The sequence below is a fragment of the Pteropus alecto genome, unplaced genomic scaffold (genome assembly GCF_000325575.1).
Source record: "Pteropus alecto unplaced genomic scaffold, ASM32557v1 scaffold20, whole genome shotgun sequence".
Taxonomy (NCBI): domain Eukaryota; kingdom Metazoa; phylum Chordata; class Mammalia; order Chiroptera; family Pteropodidae; genus Pteropus; species Pteropus alecto.
This window is the reverse complement of record NW_006436298.1, coordinates 29,247,315-29,267,174: the sequence shown is the minus strand read 5'-3', so window position 1 is coordinate 29,267,174 and position 19,860 is coordinate 29,247,315. Positions and strand designations below refer to the sequence as shown.

Genomic DNA, 19,860 nt, shown 5'->3' with positions numbered 1-19,860 from the left:
ATTCATCTTTTCCAGGGAAGCTGAAGGTTGATTCTACTACAAAGAAAAGATACTTAATGGAAGTTAAATTTAAAAGTACACTTAAAATAATAAACCTTAATATCTGAAAATACTCGATTTTATTCACCTCCCTGTGGTAACCAATAACCATACTGCTGAGTTGGGGTTCTTTATAGTTAACTATGTAAACTAAATTATAAAAATCTATTAACAATCTAAATTAATGGGTGTGGCCTTGCCAGAAATTTTTAACTATATACTTGTTTTCACAAGTTTTGTTTTTGTTTTTTTTTTAAATGATGAATTATCTCAATATATATACTGCATTTCTAAAACAAAGTAATAAAAGGCAAGCAAACTTAAACCCATTTAACTGCCAGCTGAAAAAATACTTTGGTTCCTCTGGAAAAAAATTTAGCAAAACAAAAAATCTGTTTCATTTAACAGTTCTGTTTATTTTTAGAGCTGTAATCTAATAGTTACATGATAAAAATACTCCAGAAGAACCAAAACTATGTAGTAATGAATGAAAATGTGTGAAAGAATTTCTGCATTCAATATATCTGGCAGAAAAACTAAAGTTATAATGCTAGCTAGAAAAATTGGTCTTTAAAATATCCAATCTTTTCCTTAAAAAAAAAAAAAAGCTGAGTTTACTAAGAAAATACAAAAACATAAGGCTGTAAGTAAATAATAGTTGTGTTTAGGTTATTACAGTGCCTGGTTATCCTCAGGCCACATACATCCTGCTTCACTGCTGTTTACACTCTTTTGGGTTTTGGTCTTTCTTTGAGTCATAGTCTGGATCATTTTCCTCATTTGCTTCTCCACCTTCTTCATAATAATCATCATCATCATCTTCAGTAGCATCTCCGGTAAAGTATAACACTGATCTTGGGATTATACACTCATGTAAAAAGTGACCAGTTTCAAAGTCTGCAGCAAGGATAGCTTCAGCAGCAGCATCCAGATCTCCACACTCAGGAACTTAAGGAGAGGCAGAAAAATTAAAGAAAGTTATTGGAAACTGTTTTGGTCACAGTATGAACTGTCTCATGTCTCTTGTGTTTCTGCTGCTTAGTGGTTTTCTAAGTGACATTCTTCCCTTTTTTCCAATCTATCTGGCACCCTGTACAACCCATAAATTTCTGGTCCATCAGAAGAAAAGCGAACAAAATCATTGGTTCTGACCTCGTCCTCTAGAGATCTTTGTCAGCATTTGATTTATGAAATATTCATTGTGTTCGAAGTGAAATTCTAAGACAAAACTTATAGACTGGCCAGCATCTGAGAACTTCACTTTAATAGTTTTCAAGTGCTTAAAATGGGTTCATCATGTTCCTGGACCATATCACTGAGAAAGTCAACATTCTTAAAAACAGTCAACCAAAATTCAGGAATTCTCTGGGGCGTCTTCTTTTTCTTCATCCTTTTCTCGTCTTCAGTCTTGGCCTTTTCTTTCAGCTCCTCTGAAATTTCATCTTTCTCATCTGGTTTCCATTCACATTCTTCTGTAGGCTCATAAACTGCATTAATGATCTTGAATTGCTTATCAAATAAAGACTGAGAGAGAAAAGCATACTTTCTTTCAAGATCGTGAACTTCCTCATAGAACTTGGCTTCTATCTGTACACGTTTAACTTGAAGGTTTTTGAGAGCATTCACTCGTCTTTTAACTACCCTAGGTAAGCTTTCATTGTATTCTGTTGGTGTTTCTACCAGAGCATCAAGTCTTTTCTAGAGGGCGGCAAGAATCTGAGGATTTTGCATCATCTGAACAGTCATCTGAACATCTGATTTTTGTTTCTTCAACAGTTTCTTCTTTTTCTACTACTTCGACATCATCCAAATTTTGATAATTTCAGACAGTTCACTGTTTTCAATGTCTGCCATGTTGTAAGAACTCCAAATATTCGTGCCTAGCATGGGGAGCCAGGTGGCTGGAGCTGTGCAGGCAGGAACTCAGAGCAGTGGCAGGAACTCAAATCCTGAGTTTTAAAAAGTTTGTTGACAACAATAATAGAAATACATGGGAATAAGATACTTCATTTTTATGCTTAGGAGCACAACCTTGTATTTTTTTTTTTTAAATCAAAAATTAAATACTGACAGCTTATAGCACGAAAATAATCAGGAGTTGATCAGAAAGGCAAGCTCTGTGATTCATTCACACGGGATAAATTTTAGCTCAATGTGTGCCTTAATAGTTATGGGCTCTACAGATCTTTGTTAATCAAAAATCTGTAAGTAACAGTAAAGCACTGTGAAAATCAAAGTGATCATTCTTTCCTTGCTAATGATAAGCAGTTTTAAGCTATAAAGCTGAGAAAGTGATAAATAATCTATTATAACCATTGAGTTTATTTAATACCTAGATATCAGAAGCTTTAACATTAATCATAAGAAAATAGTTCATTATGCTGCTAAGATACTACCATGAAAGACAGTAAGCCTGAAGAGTTTCCCAAAAAGGACTTCACAGTCTTTATTCTCTTTTCTCCTGTTAGTAAATTTCTGACATGCTTTCACTGAATCATACTTTCTTTAGTCACAGAAATGCTAGGCCTGAAGTATGACACTGATTACGACAGCAATATTTCCTATTCCAGAAATGGCTAACTTTGCCATTTATCTCTGAATTAGGAATAATTGAAACAACTTTTTTTTTTAAAGGCAAGGGAAAGTCATTCGGATGAAACGACTATGTATGTTATGGGGTATGTGATAATGAATGTAATAACTAAGGTTACAAGCTGACTTTCAACAAAATACCATGTTTTCAGTCACTTTGAATTAATTAAAGTAAAACCTAGTTTTGACTTAAGTTTTTGGCATTTGTTTTCAGGCTTGTGTTTATGAGGGTAATGTTTTTGCATAAAATATCTATTTCCATCCCTTTGTTTTCAGTCTGTGAGTGTCATTTGATCTGCAGTGGGTCTCTCATAGACAGCATATGCATGGGTCTTATTTTCTTATCCATTTGGCCACCCTATGTCTTTTGATTGGAGCATTTAATCCATTTATATTTAAAATGATTACTGATAGGTACCTAGTTACTGCCATTTTATTATTCATATTTGTTCTTTTTTTCTTTTTTACCCCTTTTTTCACAGAAGTTCCTTTAACATAATACTGGTTTGTTGGTGATGAATTCCTTAAGCTTTTCCCTGTCTGGGAAGCTCTTTATCTCACCTATTTTAATCGAAAGCCTTGCTGGGTAGTGTATTTGTGGTTGTAGATTCTTGTTTTTCATAACTTTGAATATTTCTTACCAGTGGAGACCCAGGGGAAGGGGGAAGAAGTGGCAGTTGACTGTCAATGGGCTGCCTAGAGCAATTTGTGAGTTGGGTGGGGCAGGGTCTCAGGGAGTCAATGGCCATCAGATCAATACAGTCTCAGTCTTGCTGCAACTTCAGTAACCATTCTTGTGTTCCCACAAAAGTCTCAGATCATAGCAAGACCAGCTGCTGTCTGGGACTTACCCACAGCTTCCTGAGATCCACCCAAGGTCGTGTGGGTAGCAGTGATCTGCCTGAAACTGTCTCAGAAATGGGCTCTCCTAGCACTGGCTGCTGGCTGGGAATGCTTGGCCCTGAATCAGTGCAGGGCGTGGCAGCTACCCAGCAACAGAAGTCCAGGGTGGGGCGGGGATCAGCCCATCCCCTCAGGCCAGCTCTTCCTAAAGCCCTGAGGGAGGGGTCTGCACAGTCAAGCTGAAGGGTCTGTAGATTGTCCTGTCAGGGGGCCAGACTAAGGCACAATGGTACCTGCCCTTCCATCTCTCGTTCTGGCACCAGGTAATGCAGACTTTCTCATTATGGATCCCATGCAAGCCTCTGACCCACTACCCGTGTCCCAGGTGAGTGTGGGCCCTTCAAAGGGATGTCTAGGGTTTCATTCTCCTTCAGTCTCACCCAGATGGCTGGAATCTCCTCTGGTTTTTACAGTCAGAGTTATTAGACTCTCCTCTTCCTGGAACTAGGACCCTGGGCTGGGGATCCCCCAAATGAGGCAGGACCCCCCCTCTCCTTCATGAGAGGCTCTGCAGCCTCACTCTCCTTCCTGGTGTTCCTCCACCACCCATGGGTGTGGGTCCAGCTTGATTTGTGACTTTGCCCCTTCTATCAGCTTCGATGTGGCTCCTTCTTTATATTATTAGATGTATGTATTATGATCAGTTGGGCTTCAGGTGATTCTCCACGTTATTTTATAATTTGGTTATAATTTCAATGTGGACCTGGGAAAAGGTGAACCCTATTTTTACCTAGTCTGCCATCTTCCCCGGAAAAAAAGAGTGTAATGATTTGAAAGTAGAAGAATTTATTCAGCAATATTTGAAAACTAAAGCCTCGGAGAATGTCTACTTTTGTAAATATTAATCTATATAGTTGTTCATATAGCCACTCTTAAATTGGTGGTAGATGAATTTTGATTTTGATATTGCAATATCAAAAATATTCCATAAGTTTTTGGTATATCTCCAACTTAATGTTAGAGGCAAATTATCTTGGATAAAAAAATCCTAATATTGTGAAACTTGTATAAGGCTTTTTAATGCCAATAAGAATAACATTAATATCTGATCCTTCTTCAATATTTAAGCTTATTTCTTTTTTGGACTCTTATTCTTCTTACCTCCTATACGTCAATATTTATTCTGTTCCCTACCTAACTTCTGTTTATACCCTTTAAGCACCGCCCAAGTGAGTTCTCAAGTTCCAGACACCTTTCCTTTTGTCCCGTTAGTATTGCATACCCAGCGCTTTCAAAATTGGAGTTAGAGTCTACACATTGCTCTTCCTTTTGACTATACTTATTCTATCATTTGCCTATGAGTCACACAGATTCAAATCATCTTAAGTCTTTTGGATTCTTTAGCATGTCTAGCCGCATGCCCTCAGCCCATCCCAGGACCTTATTCACAGACTGCTGCCCTACTTGCTGTCACCTGAGGGAATTCTCTGATTATGGGAGCAGGTTTGACCCAGGTATGGAGCAGGCTGAAAGTGCCAGAAAGTTTATTGCTTATAATTTAACATTTTAAACTAACATTTAAAATATATAAAACATACAGACTGAAAATATTGAAGTTAGTTACCTAAAAAATTTTTTTCTGTGATTTTGCAGAGAGTACATAATCACAATTTTATATATTCAGCTACCGATTTACGGAAATATTAGAAACTTGCAAAATATCTATCAGAAGATGAAATGTTGAAGTCTCACAGTGCTGGCATAAAACATACATTGCTTTTATCATATTGTCCATTTTTTTAAAGAAGACATGGAAATCCCTGCCTTAAACTAATCACAAAATCACATTTCTTGCCACATAAATCTAGTGAATGGGTTCCCTATCCACCTAGTTCGCATACCATGGCATTATCTGCCAGTCATTTTGTTCCACGGCATATTTATTATGAACTTGTTATTTTCTATGTGACTTATCTATGACCTGGTAGTAACTTTTCCCTAAGTAATAAAACAAAATCATGACTAAACTGATGGTGGAGCATCATGAGTGGGTAGAAGAAAAGCATGCTGGAATTTGATCCAGGGTGCCTGACATAGATATCTAGTCCAGATGACTCTGAGTTTTCCTATAAGTGCAGTCAGTGCTGGTGTTGCTGACCAGTCAGTGCTGAAAGAGTTCTGGGCTTCCGATAGAAAGGTTCCACAGTGGCCCGGGGCAGGAAGTATGTAAGGGATCTCTCCGAAATCATTGCCTGCTATGGTAATACATAATAAGTTTATTGGTCATGATTTAAATTTCACCCTGACCTAGTCATGAATGTGCCTCAGACATTTAGGGTAAAGAACGTGCCGTATATATCCTCACATGCATCCAAACCACTTAACTCATAGTTGGCACTTAATGAATCAACAAAGTTTAGATATATTTGGAAACTGCTATCTCCCTAAATCTAATAAAAATGTCTTCATATATAATAACTTTTTCAGTCCACACAACTTATTGAGGATGGTTTAATAGGTGAGGAAACGGAGATTAAAGGCGGTTAAATGACTGTTATTCAAACTAACCACTATAAAATAAATGAAAGAATACACTTTAGAGCTGTGCAGGCACAGTAATGTAAAGACTTCACTCTTCCCTGTACACAACATACACAAAAGGTGTCTTTCTGAGGCAGCTGTGGATCTAGTAACTGTTCATAACAGCTTTATAATTAAGCATAGTCCAGGAAATGAGTTTCAATACTTAGCAATAATATCATACATCATAAAATTTACCATATGTGAGCAGAAACCCTATGTAAGTAGAAGACCATAGGAAATTATCTAGATTATATGACATTTGACTTTTTTCCTTCATACATGAGCTGAAAGAAAAAGCAATATGAAATACATCAGTTGTAATCACTATATACCTTTATTAACTTTTACTTCTCTTTACAGAATAAATCAGAAATGAACTTATACTGTATTAGAGATAACTGGCCCAGCATTGCCACAGTCAGAGAATTTAGAATGGAAATAGAAATACTACTTTCCCCGCCTGATGCCTTTTCATCTTCCTCTAATCTCCAATTGACCTTTTCCCATCCTCTCAATCCATTCTTGGTTTTTTATCACTGCTGGCAAATAAGAAGAGTTGGGGAATGCGGGAAATTCTTAGAGTTGCTCTGCAGGATTGTGGTCCTCTCAGAAGAAAATTACATTATTTTTTCTCCTTTTCCTTTACTTTAATTCCTGATATCTTATATTCCAATATCAAGGGTCATAACCCTCTAGAATATTTGTCCCACCCCCCAAATCACACTTACAATAACTCTCCATTAAATTAATGGTTTTCAAAGGACAGAGGAAGACTTGGCTTCAGGATTTTGTTTTCTTATCCTGAAAAACTCTATTAGCAAGGAAATACTAAAGATCTGGTTAAAGCCTTGAAATTGGAAAAGGATAAATTATAGAGAATACAAATACGATGACTTGTTTTTCCTTATCCCTGACAACAAAGTTGCTTTTCAAAACTTAAAAAGAAAGGTCTAATAATTTCTTTTCTCATGGTTAGATACATTAATTATATTCTGTGGAATTAGGTAGTTATAAGGAATAAACATTAGGAAATGGAGATCTCAATTAAGGGTGCTCCCTTGTTTTTAATTAACTACATCCTTAAATCAAAAGAACTCTTAAAAACAGTCATTATTCCTTATTTAATGGTGATTTTTAAAGGATTTGTTGAGAGTCACCATAGATCAGAAATTAGTTGCTTGCATACCACTCACCTACCCTTCATTTAGAGTGAAATTATGAGAAAAAAATATGGATTTAAATAATTAAACATAGTAATATTTTATTGTCATATAAAATATATTATTGTCATGTAAATATGGCATTATTTGTAATAAAACTACCATTTTAATAATATATTCATTCTTTGTTTCGAATATTTGGTTCTGTTCTTTCACATACTACTGTTAATTACCTGTAACTTTAGAGATCCAGGGATCTATTCTTTCCATTTTTCACAATATTCTACTAATGTCTGAAAGAAATCAAGTCAGAATCTCTGCTTTTAGGAAGAATGCTTCTTTTTTTATGTAGGAATAATAATAATAATAATAATAATAATAATAATAATAATAATAAAAAAAAGTAGAGGGTCTTTCTAAAGCTTTATTGTAGTAAAAAAATATAGAACATGGGTTTCTGGAAAGGTCTTGTCATCATTGATTTAGTCTTTAAAGGATCAATCTAATAGAAAAGCTTTAAAATTAATACAAAAATAAAATTCCAGCTATAAAGTACTGCCGTACTTTCAGTTTTTTGCTGTTTATCTTTGTCATTGATGTTTTACAAGTTATCTAGGAAAATGGAGCTTAATTTCTATCTTTAGTTATAATATTTAGAAACTGAACTTCCGAATAATATGGATCAACTTTGTGTTTTCTTTCATAACATCATCATGGTATAAAGAGAACATGGATTAGCCATTAGGGACAAAGCAAGACCAGAGGCAACGGGGTGGGGCCGGGGAGGGGGGCGCGGTGAGGAAGAGAGGTAGAGAAGAGTAAAGGGGGTCAAATATATGGTGACGGAAGCAAATTTAACTTTGGGCAGTAAACACAGTGAAAGATACATATGATGTATTATCAAACGGTACACTTGAAACCTATAATAATTTTATTAACCAATGTCACCCCCAATAAGTTTAAATGAATGAATGAATGAATAAAAGGATGGGCAAAGTGCCCCCTTAGCCCAATGGGCAACAATTAAGTATCATAAAAGCAAAGACAAGCCCACTGAGGGTGGAACTACTTTAACCATCAATTTTTGTCTTTCAGTTTAACATATCATCTAGCTTTGATTGAAATTACGTGCTTTAAAAATGCTTTTGATCATTTCTAGTGTTCCCAAGTTTGAATTTTAATATTTGAAATTTGGAAGTAAAGAAGCTGAAATGAGAGAAAATGAAGCAATTAAAGAACGAAGCTAGTAGTTGAGAAAATGAAGCTAATATTATCAATAAATCCAGGTATTTCGATATTTTTTTCTTATTCTGTGGGACCGCAATATTTGTTCAGGTTTTCTCTTCCTATTAGAGTCTAAGCCTTGTATTGATCTTTGATCTGTAAGTGAAAGTTGCATGTTTTTTTTTTTTTTTTTTTTTTCTATCTCGATATGTAGAAAGGGTACAGAATTGTGAGAATGGACGTTGGACTAACAATCTTTTCTTCACAAAATAAATTTTCTAGGAATAAGAAATACCCAATGTGAAATCATGTGTTAGGGTTGAATTTTTCTTTTAACATATCTAGTCAAATAAAAGTGTTTGTTTACTTCCTATAATTTATCTGATTTTCCTTATCCTTGGCCTTGACTTTGTAGGGGAGAACTAAGTTCTCATCTCCTCCCACCCCCACTTCACTAAATTAATTTACAATACAATAAACTCATTCAAATTCACCAATTTAAACAATTTTAATTTAGGTAACTTGATAACATTCTTTTTGGGATAATTTAATAGTTCAAAAAAAATTTTTGTCATGCTAAGCTATTTGCCGGAATGCCTTCTGGTACACATGATGTGGGGCTTATGCGATCTCATAGTAGTGACAGGAGGCAAGGTCTATGGAATCAAGTAGTTTTCTCTTGATTTTCTTCTCATCTCTTCCATGCAGTGGCAGGTACCATGTATCCCTTGAATCAGTGATTACTGTGGTGGATCTATGGATGTTTGGGCTATTAAAAGATAAACTGAGGCATATTAAAATTTTTAAGAATTTATCTGAGCAAAAATTGATTCCAATCAGGCAGCACCAAACTGGAAGTTATTAGGATGCTCCACTGACAGGAACTGGGAAAGAGATTTTATAGAAAAAAAGGCAGAAGTAAAATAAGAAAATTATTAATTGGCTTTAGTTAAAGCCTAGTGGGCTATTTGTGATTGGTTGTCTTCAGGCTTCAATTTTGTAACCTTGAGGGATTTACAGGCTTAGATTTTGGCTTGCTTATGTAGGCCACCATGATACTAGAGCGACCTCAGTCTAATGGCCTCCTTGTTTAATTAAATAGCATTTTATTAGAGCACATAGTTGCCATCTTTTGACACCAGTCATGAAGTCCCTACACATAACATTCTCTTAATCACCATCCCGCATGCTTCTGATAATCCACTGTATCTCTTTGCCAGGGTACAACAAAACTATTGACCTCCCTCCACAGCTCCCACGGTTGGGGGGCTATCTTTTGTCTAACTACTTACCTCTGCCAGTACTATATGATTCTAGACATGCCATGTTTAACATGGGCACATGTAAGACTTTCACTAGAGCTGGGGTAAGCAAACTACAGCCTGTAGGCCAAATTCTCCTGCCACATGATATTGTAAAGAACATTTTATTGGAACATAGCCACACTTATTCATTTGCCTTTGTCCGTGGCAGCTTTCATGCTACAAGGGCAGAGCTGAGTAGCTGTGGCAGAGAGGATATAGGCCACAAAGCCTAAAATATTTAATGTCTGGATTTTTACAGAAAAGATTTACAGACTCTTTTGAGGCTTGCAGTGGAGGCTTGCAGCCTTCCCAGAGTATCCTAGGTAAACATGTGACTAACTTCTTTTCCCCTCTCCTATTCTCGAGATCCACCATTCCTAGCAGGAACTTTCCAGAAGAGAACACTGGCGAATTAGTTGACCTCTCTCACCACCTTCATGTCTCCTCTTTTTAACATCTCAGACAACACAGGGGACATTCTCTTCTTGTATGCCAGGAGTTCCCTTAAATCAGTATCTCCTTTCTTTAATGGTATTTACTTTGTTTCCTTTCTTGAGATGCTAGTGGAAGGTAGGGATTGGGAGAGAAAAACAAACTCACAAAGAGGAAGCTATAAATGAGGAGATATTCAACAAACACTGTACTTGTTATATATGGCCTGCTTTTATTTTCCTACATGTATAAATAAATTCCAGTAACTAGGTACTTGAAAGAGTAGATTGTTACTTTGTTTTTCTCAGTAATGCTAAAATATTCACTTGAATTTTTTCTCAAATTAAGTAAAACATCATCATTATGAATGATCTAGATAAATGAAAAATAAATTAGAAAGACTTCAAGAATAATATTGTGATATTAGCAACCATGTGAAATGTACAAACTGCTTCTAATACACATGGAGTTCTATCACTTTCTGTTTCTTAACACATTTGGATATATGTCATTCTATCTCTATTTCTATCAATCAACTCTAAATTGTGTAATGCCATACAGTTTGGGAGAGGACATTCAGCTACATTATGGTAATTTATATAGAATAATGTAATAGACTTCAGTGCTTAGAGGATAGTAAATACCTTTATTCATGCTATTTTTGACAACATTTAGGAACCATCTGAACGAGGTTTTTCAGTAGCCACAATGTGTACTTATTTTTCATTATACTTTTATGCTATAGTGAGGATCAAAACTAACATTCACAGATATTAGGTCTAAGCAAATTAATTTATTACCTCATGAGCTAAACATGGTCAGTTTCACCTTGGGTTAGGGTTAGGGTTAGGGTTAGGGTTAGGGTTAAATGTGTGGGTCTCATTTTTAGTTTATGATCATAAATCTCAAATGAGTCCTTGGGACTATCTAATAAAACTAATACCAGTGGAGAAGAAATTGAAGATGTGAGGATCTTATAGGCTAACTGTGGGAGATTCTTGATGTTGGAGTGGATGGTTATCCACTCGTCACATTGTGAACAAGAATTTGGGCAGGAGCACGAATTACTCAACCATAGAGACAGAAGAGTAGGCAGAATGTCCATTCTCTCTCTTCCTAGAAAAACTATTTCCCCCATCTCATCTCACTCCAAACTTTTACTCACTCTTCCTGCTCCTAATCTCAGCTGACTTTTATCTCTGATTCCCCTAAGAAAATCTGAGCAATCCAAAGAAAACTGCCTTATCTTCCCAAACCTGCATGCCTACTTGCTTCACTGTACTTTTACTCCACCTTATCCTTTTTTAATTTCTCATTAAAAATAATCCTCCTAATTTACACAGTTCTGTAGCTACTGTCGCATGATCCATTTTATAGCAAGAGTACTCCAAACACTTCAATATATACTTATTCTTTCTCCACACTCATTTCCTATTCTCTTATCGACTACTCCAGAGTTTCATTTCCACTGTTTATTAAAAATGTTCTTATATAAGTGCTCTGTAATCTCCATCTTTGAAACTCAATGGACAATTCACAGTATTTTCTTCCTAGAGCTCTTAATAACATTTAATACTGTTGAGTGATGTCTTTACTTGATTTCTGTGCTATATAACACTCTTCAGAATCCTGCACACTTTTCTGCTTACTTCAATTTCTTTTCTGGTTTCTTTTCCTCTCCTTAGTCACTAAATATTGGAGGAGCACCTGGTGCTCATCCCTGACTTTTTTTTTCTACTTAGACTCACATTCTGGATGACGTGACCTAATCTCATAGCTCAAATACTGTCTCTGTACCTATAAGTATTTCTCGCTTTTTATCTAATGTACTCATTGTGTTCCTGAACTCAGACTTCGACATCTCTGAATGCTTGCTTGACTTTTGTACTTGAATGTCTAATAGAGCTCTCTAGAAAACTTTGTTATTCAAAACCTTCCCCCGCATGAAAAACCTGATATTTTTACTCTATCTTATCCTTTTAGATAACAGAGCAGTTATATAAGAACAATTTTAATGAGTAGTGGAAATGAAACTCTGGAGTAGCTGAGGAGAGAATAGGAAGTGGGGAAAGAATAAGTATATATTGAAGTGTTTGGAGTACTCTTGCTATAAAATGGATCATGTAACAGTAGCTACAGAACCGTGTAAATTAGGATTATTTTTAATGGGAATGATATCTTCTATTTCACAACCAAACCATGAACAATAATGTCATCTCAATCTTCAAAAATATACCCTGAACTTGATTAACTCTCAATTCTTCCAATGCTGACACACTGGCCCAGGCCACATAGCCTCTCACCTGGACAGTGTAACAGTTTCAGTCCAATTCAGTTAATTCACTACAAGAACTTTAAGTGACTGTGTTAACTGAGGAGGAGATATGAGTTAGGCAAAAGCAGCAGAATAAATTTGGAGGATACAGGGTCATTTGTGATGACATTGATTAACTTCTGATTATACATGTGAGAACTTGGAACACAAGATTGTTTTTATGACTTAAATAACTAGATCGAAAGCTTTGGGTATTACAAATCGTAGTAGGATTTAAGACAAAAATTTCATGCAATGATAATTTTCAGTGTCCTAAGTGATCTAAGTTGTAAAGTTGAGGGGAGGAAATAGTAATTCATTTGTATTACCTTTAGGAAGACAAGGCCTCTGAACTTAAATATGACCAGATGCAAAGGTGGAATATTACTTTAAAGTTTATATGAAGCATAGGCAATCAGTCATTGGGGAAGGTCATCAAGAAGACATGGACTGCTGGTTTGACCTGTGAGCTGGACCTGGGCAATTGGAGCTTCCCCACTCCCTCTGCTGTGCTTGAAATGTGTGGTCCCCTGCCTTTCCTGCACTAGGAGCTGCCCAAGGACACAACCTTGAGATAGAAATGTGGTGATGAGACTGGTCTTGTGGCAGGCCGACCCTGCCTGGCCATTTCCTGCTCAAACCAGCTTGTTCCTGAATGCCTTCCCCCACCTCAAGGACTCTCCAACTAACATCAGCTGCTTCATAGCTTGCCAACCAAAACTGAGTAACGACATTCATAGAGAGAAAACAAATACTGCCGAACTGCTGGAAGACTGTGCAACACTTCAAGAATCTCTGCTCCTTTAATAACCTTTTCCCTGAGATCTGGTCTTTCTAAGGCAATCATGCTGACATAGACAGTATAAGTCACAAAGGTTTTATAATCCATGAGCTCATAGGATGTAAATGCTGAAACAGCTATGTCGTTTCATAGCTTGCCAACTGCTGTGTAGCTGTGTAGGGGTGACAAGACTGTATAAAACTGCCCACCATGTTACAATCGGGGCTCAGCCTTTGGATAAGAATCCGCTGAGCCCATGCTGGCATCAATAAACGTTGCTTCCTACTTATCCTGTCTCTCCATTCAAGAATCCAGCAACATTTTGGTTATGCAACTAAACCCTGTTAAGGCTTCATGTATTTATGATTGACCTCAGTTAAAGCCTCTATATCCACTTTTAAGATTTGACAAATGGGTGTGAAAAGCTACTGATCTTGTGACCAAATAAAGTAAATTCCCTCCTTATTAAACTTGCAACCTACCAATCTGGAGTGACCTGCCCTTTTTTTTTTTTTTTTTGGTCTCTCTCTGCCCTTCAGAAATGATGGCAGGTTTAGCTTACACCCAAGAAGCTTTTAAAGAGGTTGTGACCCAACATCAGTGGTACTTTTAATTAATACATTTCTACTTCTTTAACAATATTTTCTCACTATGCAAACTATAGTTTTACGCTGTTACACCCAGTGTGTAACATCTGCCTTTCATGAAAAGTTCTGATACCCCAGGGCCCCTTCAATGACAATAATGGCTCTGATTGAATCTACTTACATGCTCATACTTTCACACATTCCAGTTTATCCTGAACGATCCCTCGCTCCATTGGAAACGAGTCAAGGTAATAAGAAATACAAAGCTCTTTTTACTAGATCTCTAATGAGGTTTTGGATTGTTGAGAAGAATCATTCTATGTCTGGCCCTAGGCGGTGGTGGAGAAATCAGTGAAGGAGAGCTTCTGAAAATGTCCTGGTGACTCTCAGTTCCTTCCAGGTATATGCTTTGCTCTGAGAGCACTGAACAAAGAACTCTGACTTTCTTTCTTGACTTTATTTTCTCCTATAATCTTAAATGATGTGTTTCATTTAAAACTACTTCACTTCTCATATATTTCTCCTTGACCTCTTTAGATAGTGGGAGGCAAGCAGCCATGAAAGAAATAAAACTGAAAAACAGAGTATGTGATAAGAACTGAATTGCAGGTAACAAAATAGTATTTCTAACATTATGAAAAACGAGGGCATATTTTGTTTTAAAAACTAAAGGAGGAAATTTCATTATTAAAAGAGCTCATCTTCATGGCTATTACCATGTGTACTATAAAGAGTAACCACCTTAACTTCACATCTTAATTCCAATTAAGAAACTGTTTGTAATCATTCTCTGGCAAAGTACTGTATTTTTCATTCATCCTGTAAATATTTATTTAAAACTTATTTTATTTCACTTTAATATTGTTTTATATCATTCAACATGCAAGAAAATTTTACTATTAAAGTAATCCAGTAATAATTTATTATGAAACATGAAGAAGTCTTTAGAAAACTATAAAAACACAATTTGGTAAATTAAGATTTTGTTATTTAGAGTTTAACATAGTGGTAAAGATCATGAAAGGCTATCAATCATTAAATCATCCATAAAATGGAAGAGCAGTGTTAATTTTTCTTTAGTGATTTTTCTTTAGTTATTTTATTTGGGTCCTCATGATTTGTATACTTTTTTATTAATTTTTATTATGGTGATATTGATTAACAAATCTAGTAAGTTTCAGGTGTATAATTTAACAGTAAGGTGCATATGTACATTGCATTGTGTTCACCGCCCTTAGATTTCTTTCTGTAACCATGTATTTGACCCCTTTTACCCCATCTTCCTCCCCTTCTGCCCTCCCCACTACCCTCTGGTAACCACTAGTCTATTGTCCATGTCCATGAGTCTCTCTTTGTTTGTCCTGTTTGTTTGTTGCTTTTAGGTTTATATCCCACATATAAGTGATGTCACATGGTTTTCAAATTTTTCTGTCTAGCTTATTTTGCTTAGCATGATTATCTTCGAAGTCCATCCATGTTGTGGCAAATGGCAGTATTTCATCTCTTCTTATGGCTGAGTAAAATTCCATTGTATATATGTACCACAGCTTCTTTATCCAGTTGTCTGTTGTAGGATTCTTCAGGAGCTTCCATGTTTTGGCCGTTGTGAATAATGCTGCTATGAACATTGGTGTGCAGATAATTTTTCGGATATGGGTTTTCAAGTCTTTGAGATAAATACTCAGTAGAGGGATTGTTGGATCATATGGTAGATCAATTCTTAGTTTTTTGAGGAAACTCTGTTTTCCATAGAGGCTGTACCAATTTGCAGTCCCACCAGCAGTGCATGAGGGTTCCTTTAACTTCATGACCTCTCCAACACATTATTAATTGTCTTGTTGATAATAGCCATCTTTACAGGTATGAGATTTGATCTCATTGTGGTTTTGATTTGCATTTCCCTAATAGCGATGTTGTGCATCTTTTCATATGTTTGTTGGCTATTTGTGTGCCTTCTTGGGAGAAATGTCTGTTTGAGTCCTCTGCCAATTTTTTAATTCGATTGTTTGTTTTTTTGTTGTTACTGAGTTGTATGAGTTCTTTGTATATTTTGGATATTAGGCCTTTATTGGAGGTGTTGCTTGCAAATGTATTTTCCTATTCGGATGGCTGTCTCTTTACCTTGTTGACAGTTTCTTTTGCTGTGCAGAAGCTTTTAAGTTTGATGTAAACCCCTTCATTTCTTTTTGCTTTTATTTCTCTTGCTTTTGAGGTCAAATTTGTAAAATTCTCGGTAAGTCCAAGGTCCCTGAGTTTAGTTCCTATGTTTTCTTCTATGCTTTTTATTGTTTCAGGTCTTATATTCAGGTCCTTAATCCGTTTTGAGTTAATTTTGGTGTGTGATGATAGACAACAGTCTAGTTTCATTCTTTTGCAGGCGGCTTTCCAGTTTTCCCAGCACCATGTGTTGAAGAGGCTTTCCTTTCTCCACTGTGTGTTTTTGGCTCTTTTATCGAAAATTACTTGCCCATATAAACAAGGGTTTACTTCTGGACTCTAGATTCTGTTCTACTGGTCCATGTGTCTGTTTTTCTGCCAATGCCATGCCGTTTTGATTATTGTCGCTTAGTATAGTTTGAAATCGAGCAGAGTAATGCCTACAGCTTTGTTCTTTTTTCTCAGGATACCTTCGGCAATTCGGGTCTTTTGTGCTTCTATACAAATCTGATGATTTTTTCTTTAAAAAAATGTTGATGAGATTTTAATGGGAATTGCATTGAATCTGTATTATGCTTTAGGTAATAGGATCATTTTAACTATGTTGGTTCTTCTGATCCAAGAACACGGAATCTCTTTCTATTTCTTTATATCTTCTTTAATTTCTTTTAGTAGGGTCTTATAGTTTAATCATATAAGTCCTTCACTTATTTTGTTAAATTTATTCCTAGATATTTTATTCTTTTTGTTGCAATTGCAAAAGGAATTATTTTTTCCACTTCTTTTTCTGACACTTCATTATTAGAGTATAGGAACGCTATGGATTTTTGAACCATGATTTTGTATCCAGAAACTTTACTGTATTTGTATTTGGATGCCTTTTATATCTTTCTCTTGCCTGATTGCACTTGGTAGGACCTCCAATGTTATATTGAATAAAAGTGGCGATAGTGGACAACCTTACCTTGTTCCTGATCTTAGAGGGAGGATTTTTAGGTTTTCACCATTAAGTATAATGTTGGCTGAGGGTTTGTCATATATGATCTTTATTATGTTAAGGTACTTCCCTTTTATACCTATTTTGTGAAGTGTTTTGTTCTTAAATGGATGTCGTATCTTGTCAAAGGCTTTTTCTGCATCTATTGATATAACCATATGATTCTTATTTTTTGTTTATGTGGTGTATCACATTAATCAATTTGCCTATGTTGAACTATCCCTATGCCTCTGGGGTGAAGCCCATCTGATCATGGTGTATAATCTTTTAAATATGTTTCTGTATTCAGTTCACTAGTATTTATTTAAGATTTTTCATCTGTGTTCATGAGAGAGATTGGTCTGTAGTTTTCTTTTTTTGTGCTATCTTTACCAGGTTTTAGTATCAGGATAATACTGGCCTCATAAAATGCATTGGGAAGTATTGCCTCCTCTTCGATTTTTTGGAAGAGTTTGAGGTGAATAGGTATTAAATCTTCTTTGAATGTTTGGTAGAATTCACTAGTGAAGCCATCTGGTCCTGGACTTTTACTTTTTGGTAGGTTTTTGATGATTGTTTCAATTTCCATGCTGCTGATCAGTCTATTTAGATTTCCTGGCTCTTCTTGATTCAATCTAGGACAGTTGTATCTTTCTAGATACTTGTTCATTTCTTCTAGGTTGTTAAATTTGGTGTTATATACTTTTTCATATTATTCTCAATCCTTTGTATTTCTGCTATGTCAGTGTAATTTACCCTCTTTCATCCCTGATTTTGTTTGTGTTCTTTCTCTTTTTTCTTTAGTGAGTCTAGCCTGGGGTTTGCCACTTTTATTAACCTTCTCAAAGAACCAACTCTTTGTTGCATTTATTTTTTCTATTGTTTTTTTGTTTTGTTTTGTTTTCAATTTCATTTAATTCTGCTCTAATTTTGATTATTTCTTTCCTTCTGCTGATTTTAGGCTTCATTTGTTCTTCCTTTTCTAGTTCTTTAAGATTAAGTGTTAGGTTGTTTATTTGGGCTCGTTCTTGTTTTTGGAGATAGGCCTATGATAATGGGAACTTTTATTACCGCTTTTGCCATGTCCCAAAAGTTTTGATATGTTGTACTATCATTATCATTCATTTCTATGTATCTTTTGATCTCTTTTTATTTCTTTGACCCAGTTATTCTTCAGTAGCATGTTGTTTAATCTCCATAAATTTGTGGTTCTTCCCACTTTCTTTTTATAGTTGATCTCCAGCTTCATGGCATTATTATCAGAGAATATTGTTGGTATGATTTCAACCCACTTATATTTGTTGAGGCTATGTATGATTTGTATTTTTAATTCTTTGGCTTATATAGACCCTCTACTTCTGCAATTTTTTCAGTCTCAGGTTATCAGGACCCAGAACTACGCAAGGTCAAACCTTATTGGGAATTATGAGGTAGGCTGTCTTCACATTTCTGTATCACATTTCAATTATAAAAGCTCAAAAAGGATTAAATGTTAAAGTGAAAAAAGAAAACTATGATAACATTGTCTACTAGTCTTAAATATTTCAAAAATTGTCGCTTTCTTAGATAAGATATTCTAGGACCAGTTTTGAGCAATTTGTGTTTATGTCCCTCCTCTAACATTTCCTAACTTACTCTCGCTCAGTGTTTTTCCTCCAATTTCCTTAGAAATTCCTCCTGTAGTGGATAGGAATGGCATTCAAGTGCCAGAAGTAATAATATAAAACTCAACTGATAATAAAGGTATAAGGTAATAAATAAATAAAACTCTCTCTGTTTCTCTGTCTCCAAAATATCTGATTCATTCCTTAGAGACATAAATTATTGCAATTTTCTCTCATATCTCCAGAAATATTATGTACATACAAAATCAAGCATGCATGTACATAAATAATTACACATATATTCATACTCCTGGATACTTAACAGTTCTGAAATCAGAATGATTTTTACCGGCAGTAGTGATTATGCTTGTCATTCCTGATTTTCTCCTGGTGTCATTAACTGAGTGCTGTAACAAAAATATATTTTAATCAATAAACCAGTTAAGGGTCATTTGAGAAAGGAATATGATCTTGATTCTTTAAAATACATTTGATGACACCTTCTGATAAATCAAGAAAGTACCAGCATGAAATGTTGTACCACCATTCTCTTGATGTATGTAGAATAAAATTGTGTAGAAAAACACATATATTAATGACATTCAGTTTAAAAGTTCTTCAGAGAAAGAGGACTCTACGAAGAAGAAATGTTAGGAATAACCAATTTTACTATTTCTGTATGGTCAAGAAAACTATATGAGTTAAGAAACTTATGCCTAAATTAGACTAAAAGATCTTTAAGAGACATACCAAATAGGAGTTTTAAATTATAAGATGGAGTTGTGTCATTGCTTAAGTGATAGCAAATTATGTTTCTTATGTAGATGTGGAATTGATACCTTTTGTCAGTTTTTTAAATATAGTATCTGTGTGTATCTGGGTATGTGTATATGCAATTTATATTTAAAGAGATAGTGACATTTATACACCTTATGCAACTTTCCTTTTAAACTTATGTTAGATATTACTTCATATGTTTGTTTTATTCTTTCTAATATGTTATATTTTACAGTAATGACATACCATAGATTAAACAATTTACTATTAACCAGTACTTCAGTTTGATTAGTGAGGCTCTAAACCAATATTCTTGGTGCCCTTATAAGAAGAGAGACACCAGGGATGCACACATAGAGAAAAAAGCCTTTGTGAGGACACAGTGAGAAGACAGCATCTGTAAGTCAGGGAGAGAGGCCTTAGGATAAACCAAACCTGCCAACACCTAGATCTTGGACTTCTACCCTCTAGAACTGTGAGAAATAAA

The 19,860-nt window shown here is 35.4% G+C and overlaps 1 pseudogene; it reads right to left on the bottom strand.

The window, feature by feature from the left end:
- Positions 1–751: 751 nt before the first annotated feature.
- LOC102894070 lies at positions 752–1,908 on the bottom strand (annotated as a pseudogene).
- Between the last annotated feature and the right edge of the window lie 17,952 nt (positions 1,909–19,860).